The 14,310-nt window shown below is 41.7% G+C and overlaps 1 protein-coding gene across 12 annotated transcripts in view; it reads right to left on the reverse strand.

The window, feature by feature from the left end:
* DAAM1 (dishevelled associated activator of morphogenesis 1) overlaps positions 1-14,310 on the reverse strand; it is a 182,812-nt gene that overhangs the window by 114,910 nt on the left and 53,592 nt on the right. The window lies entirely within an intron of this gene.

The raw sequence follows: 14,310 nt of genomic DNA on the forward strand, positions 1-14,310 counted from the left end.
GGTGATGGTGTTGGTGGGAGGGGACAGCTACTTTAGCAACTGTGATCTCAGAGGGGGCATTTAAACTGAGGCCTGATGGATAAATGGGACCAGCTCTGCAGTGTGTCAGGGAAGAGGACTCCAGGCTGCAAGAGTGTGAGCAGATACCCTGGGCAGGTGGAGACCTTGGCACATTTGAGTCAAGAAGGAAGATAAGTGGGGCTGGAGCATAGTGGGTAACAGGAGTGCCGTTGAGAGAGACTAGGCTGCAGAGGGCAGGGGCCCAGACCCTAGGGCTTCATACAGTGGAGTCAGGGGTCTGGGATTTTTCTCAGCACATCATAAATTCGACTTGTCACTTAGTTCTGCAGTGTCTCCTGAATGTGGTCCAACTTCCTGGGCTGGACCACAGGACCCTCCATGGCCTGCCATTGCCTCCTCTATTTCTACCTCTCCTCCCACATTCTGAACGCTGTGCACCCCACGCCCAGCCCACTGTCCACAGCAGCAGTTTCACCTCCAAGCCCATCTCTCCACAGTCCCATTAGCCTAGGTGTTCTTTTCCTTACCTATTCTCCACTTAACAGTCAAGATCTAATCCAGTACTGCTGCTTTTATGAGTCTTAAATGTCCCAGAGGCAATCACACATTTCTTTACACACCCCCAGCATCATATACATAGTTGAGTCTTTTTTTGGGTTGCTTTTTTAAAAAATACATGTCTGTTTCCCCCATGAAACTATGAGATCCTGAAGACAGGGACCAAGCTTCATTCAGTCCCTGGCACACAGTATATTCGCAATGTTTGTCGAATGCAAAAGCACAAATGCCTAAGTGAACAGATGGTCTCCTCTCTGAACCTCAGTAGGGTGCGACTGGGTGTTCTTCCCACAGTTGCCTCTAGATCTGCTTTTCACCACTGCCAAAGTATTTGAAGGCAATCAGATCACCAAGTGCTTTTTAGCTACTTGTCAAGATTTTTGATGCTGACAGTAGCCCCACAAACAGACTTCATCCTCGGGGGGAGGTGTTTACAGCTTTACCTTAGAGTGAGAAATTTCTCTCTGGCTGAACTAGCTGGTACTTGATTTTTCTCCCCATCCTCAAGTAAACTCCACTGGAAACAGACCTGCTGATAGAATCTTACAGACATTTTCCACACTCCTTACTTTCAGTGAACACTTTGCTCAAGATGTATGCACTTACTCAGCTCTCATACATGAACCTCAACAGGCCAGACTTATTGTGAGGTGTTCAAGAAATAGATGAAAAACCCTCAGAGATCAGGGAGGTCACACCTAGTTGGGACATTTAGAGAGCAGTGAAGTTGGTTTTTCTGTCTACTGAAGAGAAAATGTGCAGTTAATGAAACCAGGGACCTGTGTTTGTACATCTTGGCCCCCTTTTAATCAGATCAGCCTGAGGGAAAGGACTAATTCCACCATTTCAGCTGGGCCCTCAACCAGAACACATCTTCTCATCTAAGCTTCTGGCACTGCTGCAGAGGGGAAGAGGGCACTTCTGGGACATCCAATGTGCAATCCGTCTATAACATTACAGATGACTATTGCTATGCCATGCACAAGGAAGCAATTAAAAAGCTACTTAAGATTCTGGAGCAGGTGCATTTTGCTTAGCAAAGAATCAGAAATACAATCCATCTGTGGCCTAGCTCAGAGTCATTTGTACTGTTCTTTACCAAAACAAACAAATCTCTCTATGTGATAACAGACAAAAAATGAGGGCCAAATTTTCAGGAATGTTGATGATGATTAAGATGACTGAAAAAAACAAAACCACTAGAGAACAAAAAGAGTTCACAAGAAAACCCCCTTCAGTAGTTTTCCTTTGATAATGCCAAGTCACAATACATACGTAACATGGAAAGTTCATTTTCCACAAAGCTGCACACGGACAGTACCCAACATATGGGGGGAACTGGAAGGTCATGTTGACAAATAGATTTACACGGATACATACATCATTCTGGGCTTCCCCGGTGGCTCAGATGGTAAAGAATCTGCCTGCAATGTGGGAGACGCAGGTTCAATCTCTGGGTCGGGAAGATCCCCTGGAGAAGGGAATGGCAACGCACTGCAGTACTTTTGCCTAAAGAATTCCATGCACAGAGGAGCCTGGTGAACTGCAGTCCACGAGGTCACAAAGAATCAGACATGACTGAGCAACTAATACTTTTACACTTTCATACATCATTCTAATTGGCTCATCAGGGACACGTGCCACACATTTATAAGATGGCTGAGGTTACCACTGGCTAAGTTACCAACGTTTTCCTCTAATCACAGTGGTTACAAGGGAAATAGCTTACCTGCTCAAGGAAGGGAAAAAAGGAGATGGTGAGCTCCTGTCTTCCATCAACTTGGTTAAACAGCTGAGAGTGTCTGCATGCACACATGAAGTGCAATGGGCACTATGTATTTGAGCCCCATGTCTATTATTTTAATCAAGATGGACAGTATTTCACATTTAATTCTCCAATTATTCTTTCCCCAACAAAATATTGTCATTGTTTATTACAAATGGTTTCTGGAATTTCAGAAACAATGTCACAGGCATAAAAAGAAGGACAAGAAAAAAAGAAATTATGCCCCAAGAGCATTTCAAAGAGAAAAGTTAAGAAAACCCTCAGTTTTAATCATTGAATCTATTATTTTCAGAGCTGCAGTTTACCTCACATTTTGCAGAGGGCCCTAACATATGACTTGGGTTTCAGCAACATGTTAATGTTAACCCAAATTCTCTTATCAACAAGAATGTGAAGGGGAAAAATGGCTTTGCTTCTTTCCTTGGCCATCTCTCTCCCCTCTCACATTCCTCATGTCTGGTTTCATTTCCCAAGAACACCAGATGCCAAGTACTATTTGGAGCTTTAAAAAATAACGAGAGGCAGTCTAAAGGTTGTAGGAGAAACCTTTGAAAGAGAATGTGTTTTCCCTGTAAGTTTCAACATCCTCTGCACCAGGAAACGGAAAGGGTGTTTCTAGTGTGTCCAGTGGAGGGACAGCCCTTCCCACACACTTGGTACCAAAAGGGTGTTCTAATAGGCCACTTCTTGGATGGCTCCTGGAAATTCACCCAACACTCAGTCCTCTCAACCCAGTGACTTTTCTGAGACAAGAGAAGAACAATGAGGGCACCCCTCCTGGATGGAGAAACCAAAATCCAAACATTCAAATAAGGCACAGGGACCCTGAAAACCCTCCCTGCCCACTGTGTAAGCAGGGCAGCAAAAGCCCAGCACACTCCCTCCTCTATGTTTGCCTGCATCAGTGTAGGTGTTGGGGTGGGGGGGGGGGTGGTAGTAATTGCAAAGTGGAAGCCAGAACCAGTCCCCTTCCTTCTCTACTTCCTCCTGAGATAAGGGAGGAAGGAACCCAAGTGAAGTCCATGCACACCCTCAAGCAGACCAAGCTTCAACCAGCATATAATTAACAGCCTTATTCCAGGCCCAAGCCATGGACTCCTGCCAGAAAACCACCCCTCCTCGTGTAAAGAGCAAAGGGAAGGACCTCCAGGTCTTCACCCTGAAAAGCTGGCAGTAACTACTCTGTCATGACTCAATACTTTAACCATGAGTTAGAGCATAAATCCCTAAAGCCCATATAACACATATCTCGAGCTAGGAAGTTTGTGCTGTTCACGTGACAGAAACTAGTCTGGAAGCCAGGACATCTCGTCTAGATCATCTGGGAGAAGAGCCAAACCAAGTGTCATAAGAGCTCCCCATCAAACAAAGCACAGCCTCGGCGGAGGGCCTGTGCCCGTGGGCCTGCTGACCTGTTGCTAGTCTGTGAGTAGAGTCAATAAACAAATTTAAATCCAAGCTGTAAGAAATGCAAATCATTTTCACCCTTGAGTTTCTATCTCCCTGCCTCTCAGGGACCCACTTAGAGTCTATAAAGACAAATTTAAATGTAGGGGTTATACACAAGAAGCTACAACTCAACAGCCAGCTTTATCACATCAAAGCTCTCTACTATTCCATGAGGCCAAGTTTTGCTTTCAGCCAATATGTAAAAGAATGCAACTTTCCTAAATCACCTAGCAGCTCTTTCAGCAACAGTATGACAGTAAGCTATCACAGTCGCCAGAAAAGAGTATTTGTGCATTTCAGGACACCAGCAATCACCTGTTGTCTATATGTTCTGGTCCTCTGCTGATCCAATTGAAATAACCCCCAAAGGTCAGAGTCCTCACCACTACAGGTCAATCTTGTTATTTAGTTGCTCAGTCATGTCCAACTCTTTGGGACCCCATGGACTGTAGCCCACCAGGCTCCTCTGTTCATGGAATTTCCCAGGCAAGAATACTGGAGTCGGTTGCCATTTCCTTTTCCAGGGTGATCTTTCTGACCTAAGGATTGAACCAGCATCTCCTGCATTGGCAGGTGGTTTCTTTACTGATGAGCCACCAGCGAAGCCCCACAGGTCAATGAAGAATCTCTTAATGTGTCTCCCCATTGAAATGACCATACTTTAGGTAGTTATGGTTACACACTTTCTCAAACAAGTAGCCAACCCTTTGGTGCCATCTACACAGAAAATGCAAATGACATTAAAAAGACACCATCCTAAAAGAACAACAGTACTAGGCATTTTTGGAAACAATTGAAATAATTCCAATAAATTCTGAGAGAGAAGAGGGTGGATAGATATATACAGTTGACTCTTGGACAATGAAGGGGTGAGGGGCTCTGATCCTCCACACTGTCGAAATTCCGAGCATTATTTACAGTTGGCCCTCTGTATACTCGGCTCCCCCTGCATCCACGGTTCTGCACACGAGCATCCAACTAACTGCGGATCATCTAACACTGTAGTATTTACTGCTGAAACAACTCCATGGCCAAGTGGACCTGCGAAGTTCAAACCTGTGTTGTCTAAGGGTCAACTGCACTTGGTTTGAACAATTATGTTTTCCAAATCTTCAAGCAAAGTTTTATGTGATTTAGAGAGGATAAACTAGGGGTACTCTAAGCCAAGAATTCATGACACATCCTCCCAGTAATGTTAAGTCCTTTTCCCCAGTGAAGCTATAAGATGTGGTCCTCTGGAAAAGTGACTATTGCTACTGACCCTCATAGCCCCAAACCAGACGCTGTTCAATCTCACTCCTTCTCAAACTATATTTTACCATCAAGGCCAAGTATGGGTATAATTTTTATTTCTACATAAGCCTCCATGGAAAACAATGTCTCTTGGCATCGTAGGGAAACTACAGGTCTCTGGAATAAAAATTAAGAAATAAAAACTCGCCTAAAGGGTTTACATGTTTTCATGTTTTCTGAAAGCAAATTTTAAACCTCACTGATTACATTTCATCTTTTCATGTTCTTCTAACTACTTTTATGCCAAGATCACATGTGCAACAAGAGGAAATAAAACAAAACACCATGCAGAACAAAAGTTCTTGGTTAAAACTAGCCTCACTCTCTGGTAACTATTAAGAAACTCTCATCTTTTTCAAGGTAAATGTAGCTTTTGAGTTAGGGGAAAACAGATGAGCAGATACAATATGACAGGCAGCCGTGGAGTCACGACCTGGGTTTAGATACCCACTCAGACACATTTTTTGGCGAGTGACTTTAAAATAGACTTCAGCATCCTGAAGCCCTCTATAAATGTTTGATGGATTTTAAATGGACATCACAAAAGGAAGTGAGAACTACATTAAAAAGTTGGAAGGTGGGTTTATATTTGTTAGCTACTGTTTGGTGGAACTATGCTAACCAGACTCCTCTCCCTGACATTCCTGTGTGTATCAGCAGAACAAATTCCTGGAATGAGACGGATTTAATCTCTATAGGGTAGTTGTCACCACTAAATCAAGCGCTCCGCAGGTTAGTCAGCTTATCTGCAAATTGTGGGAAAGTCTCTGAGGGTTTGAGGGCAGCGTAGAAAAGGCATTTAAAAAATTAGCCTTCTTGTATATTTTGAAGCACTCAACAGGTTTAATATTTCAATCTAACCACTTACACAAAAGTTACCACACAGCACACCCAGTTGAGTCACTGCAACGACGCTGACATTTACAACACTGACCTGATTCCTCTTCACATTTTCTTCAATCACTGATCTCATCTATTTATTATTCTCCTTGCGACATCTGAAGGCCGCCTGTCCGCCCAGGAAAGTCATTGTGAACCGGTCACCAAGGTAGAAAACCTACTGCAAGCACCTGGGGCCACTGGCTTTCCCAGTGTTGCCTCAGAAAGAACATTCTGAACAAGTGTGAACACAGCCAGTTTGCCATTATAGGTGTGAAAAATGTTTACGGAAAGCTAAGTACACGGTGATTCCTGGGTTCCAAATTACAGTGTGGTGAGGTGTTTACTAGACAGATGCTGAGTCTCTCCACACCCCTGCTGCTCTGAGGGGCTCAGTTTGGGCCAGGCCAGCACCACACCTATCCAAGGGCTGTTCCTAATGAGTCCTGCTCATGATGAGGAGACAGCAGCCACCCAGAAACAACGAATCAGATGATGGAATTGCATTATGAAAACTGAAACTCCCTTCAAAAGAAGTACCCTACCCTTCATAAAAATTCTACCTATAAATTTTACATAATAATTCTTCAAGAGAGGTTTATGGAAAGATGATCGTAAAAGCTTCCATGGAAGGCAAGTTCAGGTGTAAAAAGAAGGTAGTAAAGAGGCACTCTGGCCTCCAAGTGTTCAGGTCTTGTGTGGTTCTGGTGTGTGTGTGTGCATGTGTGTTAGTCACTCAATCATGTCCAATTGTTTGCAAGCCCCTGGGCTGTAGTCTGCCAGGCTCCTCCATCCATAGGATTTCCCAGGCAAGAACACTGGACTGGGTTGCCATTTCCTTTTCCAGGGGATCTTCCCAACCCAGGGAATGAACCTGGGTCTCCTGCACTGCAGGCAGATTCTTTACCATCTGAGCCACCAGGGAAGCCTGGCTCTGGTGAGTGCTGTTCTTAAATCAGAACTGCCCAGCCCTTTGAGAGACACGCATGCTTCTAATGATGAGAAGTAAAGGCAGGAATTTCATGTCAGCCTATGAAACCAATGTTCAAAGACACAGTACTCAAAACACCTAGAGAAAAAAAGCTTTGACATAGGATTTCCCCAGTCTCCTTTCATGATAGGAAACTCCATAAGCACTTAGATGTACAACCTTCCAAAATCAGAACAAACATTTTTTATAACTGGGGTGGGAACAAGGCAGATGAGGGAGAAGACCAGTTTGGGGGGAAAAAAAAAAAAGGCAATAAAAAACCCTCTGCCCAACAATGGGCCATCTAATAATCAGAGAAGGGGGAAATCAATTGTATCACGATCTGGCAATTACTATTGTTGTTTCTAATGCACTTGCCCATTGATCCACAACTAAGAATTTCTAGATTCCATCAGTTCATTTCAGTTCAGTCGCTCAGTCACGTCCAACTCTTTGCAACCCCATGGACTGCCCCAATGCACCTAGATTCCACATGTAGGAATTAACCTACTGACATACTTACACACGACAGAGAAATATTAACAAGAATGTTCACTATAACATTATGACAGAAAGAAAACAGGGTTCATTACTTATAATACAGAATATCTAATGTCCTTCAATGGAGAAGGCAATGGCACCCCACTCCAGTACTCTTGCCTGGAAAATCCCATGGACGTAGGAGCCTGGTAGGCTGCAGTCCATGGGGTCGATAAGAGTCGGACACGACTTTCACTTTTCTCTTTTCATGCACTGGAGAAGGAAATGGCAACCCACTCCAATATTCTTGCCGGAGAATCCCAGGGACGACGGAGCCTGGTGGGCTGCCGTCTATGGGGTCGCACAGAGTCGGACACGACTGAAGGGACTTAGCATAGCATAGCATAGCAATGTCCTTCAAAGGGAGATTGTTTCAATAAACGTTGGAGCATCCACAGTATAAATCACTGGTTCTCATACTCTGATACCCAGGCTTTATACTATACCAATCATATGAAACTCTCCAGTACTGGGGGCTTGGGTAATTTTTCAAATTTCACAGGTAATTCCAATGCGCAGGCAATTTTGAGAACTAGTATTATAGAATCTGGCTGCCCTTGTAGCTCAGACAGCGAAGAATCTGCCTGCAATGCAGGAGACCTGGGTTTGGTCCCTGGGTAAGGAAGAGCCCCTGGAGAAGGAAATGGCAACCCACACCAGTATTCTTGCCTAGAGAATTCCATGGACAGACCATGGGGTCACAAAGAGTCGGACATGACTGAGCAAGTAACGCACACATTATAGAATCCTATGCCTGGTTTCAAAGAATATGCTAAGTCCACAGATACTGACCGGGAAATATCTAACTTATTCAGAGTGGGGAAAAAAGAAATTAAGTTGAAAAATACACATACATCACCATTTATGTCAAAACTGTGTTTGTGGCTACACATAAGCACACATACACACACACACACACCCCTGTAACTCTATATATGTGAATGCTTAGAAATGCTTCCAGAATTGGAAGTATTAAAGTCGCTAAAGTATTTCGCCAAATGCTTGGCATATGGAAGATGCTCAATAAATGGTGGCTATTACTTTCACACATGTCCAAGCTTGGGGGAGCCTACTGGAATAGTTTCACATGGGTAATGAACTCATAAATGCATCATGCAAATTCAAGTTTTCTATTGAAAGTAGAAAGTCTACAAGACTTCTCAATAAAACTCCATCAAAATTTTAAGTATATACCTGAATAACTTGTTAATAGTTATACCTATTCTTTTATTAAAAATTACAGCTTGCTTTCTGCATACCTTCAACCCATGCCCCAAAATGAGACAGCTTCATTGTCAACATTATATTGATTTGGAGTCGTTCTATGTCAGCCAACAAATCTGAAAATGTCAATGTAATGCTAGATGCAACCTTGATGAACACACAGAAGAATATTCCCAAGCCTGCAAGCACCAGCTATAGGGATAATAACATTACAAATTTAAAAAAAAAAAAAAAATTTTGCTATCAATTCTGCAGACTGCAAGAGGAAATTGGAGAATTTCTGGTTCACTAAAGTCATTATGTTGAAACTTCATTTGGTCACAGGGCTCGTTAGAAGAGAGGGTGGGAAGTCCTATTATTTGTTCCTTTTATTTGCCTCTGTTTCAGTTCTACTTCTATTGCAGACTGGAAATCACAAGGTGTCACAAATAGAGCCAGGAGACTTCAGAAGGAAGAAAGCTTAGTACTCGGTATGTTTTTAAGATGCAATCACGTATACTTTAAATTTTTTTTTTAAAGGTAATAAATTCAGTACAATTTTCAAAATTCTTCTCTACTTTTAGGTACTTTGAAAAGGTATACATATTCCATATTTACTTGGGTGCCGAATGTTTGGCTACAACCACTTTAAAGTTGGTTTCTGGAAATATTCTCTCAAGGACATGTTTCTGAGGTTCCACTTTTAAAAGGTGAAATGGCTGGGGTCCTCCTTATTGATCAATAAAAAATGGAATCACACTGCTTATAGAACCAAATGAAAACATGGTGACTGTATGAATGTATAAGGCAAGAGATGGCCTTTCCAGGACCACATTAAGATTTTATCAAGGAATGTTATGAAACTGAGGTCTGTAGGCTGACAACAGTCCTATAAGATAAGATTCTATTTCCTGGTCATACTTTAGAAAAGTTTATGTCATTGAAACCTGAGTTCTTCAAATATCACTAAATATTATTCATTGCAAACTGCTGGAAAGAAAATAAATCATTCTCAAGAACAGCAAAATGATCACCAGTATACTAGTATCATTCCCAGAGAAATAAAGTTACCATTACTTTGGAAGCAAATGCCTACTAGTAAAAGTGAAAGTAAAATGGATTTTTCTGAGGTCATTAGAAGACACTAAAATGTAAGCATGCACAGCTCATAGACAATGATGACAAGGTCTGAACAAATCAGCATGTCAATATGACATGCCTATCAAGCTTTGGGAAAATAGCAAAGACAAAAGACACTTATTCTGATATCTGTTAATAGGCTGCTCTGGCAAGTGAGTTCCAAGTTACTTCCAGAAATCTCAGCTGGCCTTGGAGAACTGGATAATGATGCCATTTCTGGGTGCTAAGAAGCCATCCAAAAGCAGAGCCTTGAAAAAGTACAAAGACAAGGTACACGCTCTCAGAAAAACAGTGTTTTCCTTTCAATATGTACTTCAAAACAGTCTAACCTGTACACAAAGCAATGAAGAGAGACCTTGAGGATGAGGGAAAAGGTAAAGTGAGAGCTAAGTGGGAATATACCAAGGACACAAGAGCACAGGTGTTGAGTGAGTGAACTGATAAATACATATTATTTCTTTTCATTAAAACCAAGCTAACAGTCAACCCAAATAGAAATTACCAGCAGCTACAATAGACTGTGCCTTCTTATTGGTGATTTCTCTCTGTGTGATAAACATCCTTGGAAAGTTATGCACATAGCCAAATAAACAATTCTGAAACTGTAGGAGTCAAACAAATAGTGAGGAAGGATCCTTATTAAATTTTCATCATTAGTTACTATACATGGATGACCACACTCCTGATTTAAACCCAGGCCAAAAAAAAGTTCTCCTACCATCATCAAAAGGAAAGTGTGAAGGAAGCTGATACTATCCAATATGCCCCCTCCACCCAACTCTGTAATTTCCTACATAATTAGCTGAAAGTAGTAATTGTTTTATTGGGTAATTTAAGAAGACTAGACACTAAAGGCAATGGCACCCCACTCCAGTACTCTTGCCTGGAAAATCCCATGGACGGAAGAGCCTGGTAGGCTGCAGTCTATGGGGTCGCTCAGAGTCGGACACGACTGAGCAACTTCACTTTCACTTTTATGCATTGGAGGAGGAAATGGCAACCCACTCCAGTATTCTTGCCTGGAGAACCTCAGGGATGGGGGAGCCTGGTGGGCTGCCGTCTCAGGGGTCCCACAGAGTCGGACACGACTGAGGTGACTTAGCAGCAGCAACAGCAGACACTAAAGAGACTGTTTCTCTTGCAAAGTTTGTTCTCAATGAAATAACAAGAAGAGCTCTGTTTTAAATTGTTACTTCATCTCAAGTACCAAGCCTGGAGTAGTTGGACTGAGGTTAATATTTGGACTTCATATTCTGTAAAACAATACTAAACAGCCAAAAGATATCAAATGGTTAAATATGGGAAGCTATCACTAAAAGACTGCTTAAAAGATTTAGAGTACCTCTCAATGTAATGAAATACATTACAGCCATTAAAAAGAATGAGCCATCTTTCTGATGTTCAGAGGTATAAAATATATTAAATTAAAAGTCCAATTTGCATAATAACTATGGTATATAATAAACATAGGAAGGCTATGCTTATTTAAACATGCACATGAAAAAATAGCAGATATAAAAGCCAATGAAGAGTAGCTCTTTGGAGAATAAAATGAAGACTGGAGGAGGGCTTGCTTGTATTTGAAAAGTGAAAGTCACTCAGTCGTGTCTGACTCTCTGTGACCCCCATACAGTCCATCGAATTCTCCAGGCCAGAATACTGGAGTGGGCAGCCGTTTGCTTCTCCAGGGGATCTTCCCAACCCAGGGATCGAATCCAGATCTCCCACATTGTAGGCAGATTCTTCACCAGCTGAGCCACTAGGGAAGCCCTTGCATTTAGTTCCTTCTATTTTATTTATTTATTTTAGCATGGACTTGGACTACTTTTTTGCCTTAATTATCCAGCTGTTTCTGAAACTTTAGCAATATTTGTTTGTAACCAGTCTTTTTAAAAATTAAATAACTCTCATTTATCAACCCTCTTTAACATGCCAGGCACTTTCAATGCCCTTTACATTCATTCATTATCTTGGTTAATCAAAGAGATAAGCCATGAGTCCTTAAGTGTCTCTTTTTGTCCTTCTGGGACCACAGTTCAGTTCAGTTCACTCACTCAGTCGTGTCCAACTCTGCGACCCCAAAGATTGCAGAACGCCAGACTACCCTGTCCATCATCAACTCCCGGAGCTTGCTCAAACTCATATCCATTAAGTCGGTGATGTCATGTCCCCTTCTCTTGACTTCAATCTTTCCCAGCATGGGTCTTTTCCAATGAGTCAGTTTTTAGCATCAGGTGGCCAAAATACTGGAGTTTCAGCTTCAGCATCAGTCCTTCCAACAAATATTCAGGACTGATTTCCTTCAGGATGGACTGGTTGGATCTCCTTGCCATTGAAGGGACTCCCAAGAGTCTTCTCCAACACCACAGTTCAAAAGCATCAGTGCTTCAGTGCTCAGCTTTCTTTATAGTCCAACTCTCACACACATACATGACTAATGGAAAAACCATAGCTTTCACTAGATAGACCTTTGTTGGCAAAGTAATATCTCTGCTTTTTAATATTCTGTCTAGGTTAGTAATAATTTTTATTCCAAGGAGCAAGCGTCTTAATTTCATGGCTGCAGTCACCATCTGCAGTGACTTTGGAGCTCAAAAAGAAAAAGTCTGTCACTCTTTCCACTGCTTCCCAATCTATTTGCCACGAAGTGATGCGACTGGATGCCATGATCTTAGTTTTCTGAATGTTGAGCTTTAAGCCAACTTTTTCACTCTCCTCTTTCACTTTCATCAAGAGGCTCTTTAGTTCTTCTTCACTTTCTGCCATCAGGGTGGTGTCATCTGCATATCTGAGATTATTGATATTTCTCCCGGCAATCTTGATTCCAGCTTGTGATTCCTCCAGCCCAGCATTTCTCATGATGTACTCTGCACATAATTTAAATAAGCAGGGTGACAAAAGCCTTGATGTACTCTTTTCCCAATTTGGAACCAGTCGTTGTTCCATATCCAGTTGTAACCGTTGCTTCCTGACCTGCATACAGATTTCTCAGGAAGCAGGTCAGGTGGTCTGGTGTTCCCATCTCTTTCAGAATTTTCCACAGTTTATTGTGATCCACACAGTCAAAGGCTTTGGCATAGTCAATAAAGCAGAAGTAGATGTTTTTCTGGAGCTCTCTATTTCAATGATCTAACGTTTGTTGGCAATTTGATCTCTGGTTCCTCTGCCTTTTCTAAAACCAGCTTGAACATCTGGAAGTTCACAGTTCATGTACTGTTGAAGCCTGCCCTTGAGAATTTTGAGCATTACTTTGCTAGCATGTGAAATGAGTGCAATTGTGCAGTAGTTTGAGCATTCTTTGGCATTGCCTTTCTTTGGGATTGGAATGAAAACTGACCTTTTCCAGTCATGTGGCCACTGCTGAGTTTTCCAAATTTGCTGGCATATTGAGTGCATCACTTTCACAGCATCATCTTTTAGGATTTGAGATAGCTCAACTGGAATTCCATCACGTCCGCTAGCTTTGTTCATAGTGATGCTTCCTAAGGCCCACTTGACTTCACATTCCAGGATGTCTGGCTCTAGGTGAGTGACCACACCATCATGGTTATCTGGGTCATGACGATCTTTTTTGTTCTGTGTATTCCTGCCACTTCTTCTTAATATCTTCTGCTTCTGTTAGGTCCATACCATTTCTGTCCTTTTTTGTGCCCATCTTTGCATGAAATGTTCCCTTGGTATCTCCAATTTTCTTGAAGAGATCTCTAGTCTTTCCCATTCTATTGTTTGGGACCACAGCCCATTGTCGATGAATATCTATGCTCTGGCCCTGGCTCATAGAATGCTTTCATTTCTGCACTTTTTCATTTTACCACACCCACCCCTACAATTGTTAGTTCTCCAAATGAAAACAATCTGTTCAACTGTAAAACACCAATATGAACAATGACTTTTTTCTTTTAAACTTATAATTAATTTAGAATGGTGGGGGGAGTGAAGGGGAAACAAAGAGAAGACTGTATCTCATCACCATAGCAACAGAATGCATAGCTGTTCACTTTTACCAAAATTGTATAATTGAGAATCTTCTTAAAGATTTTTTTATTTATAATCTTAAAGATTTTCTGTATTTGGTTTTTGTTTTTTTTTTTTTTTTTTTGCTACAAAAGTAGATATTGCTACCTTTATCTTTAGAACATATACTCCCTAGGCAGCAGGTCCAGAAACATTACATAAAAAACTAAAAGTGTCTGATTAAGGAATTTTTTGTGAGGTATTTATTGGCAAGTTTGACCCAAAAGGAAATAACTTGCTTAGTAATCCAAAACCCCACCTCCTAAAGCTCAGTTCTCAAACTATCGAAAGAGCAGTACAGTGTATCCTGTTACAGTCATGGCTTCTGACCAACCTTAAATAAGCAAGCAAATACAGTAATGGAGAGAATACATTGCAAAAGGGCACCAATGGAAGCATAAGAGCCAATCCCCAAAAGATGAAGGCAAACATTGGTAAGTTTTTAAAGAAAGATGAG

Source organism: Bos grunniens, chromosome 10 (genome assembly GCF_055505025.1).
Source record: "Bos grunniens cultivar Pamir isolate PY7600 chromosome 10, Bosgru_T2T1.0, whole genome shotgun sequence".
NCBI classification, from domain to species: Eukaryota; Metazoa; Chordata; class Mammalia; order Artiodactyla; family Bovidae; genus Bos; species Bos grunniens.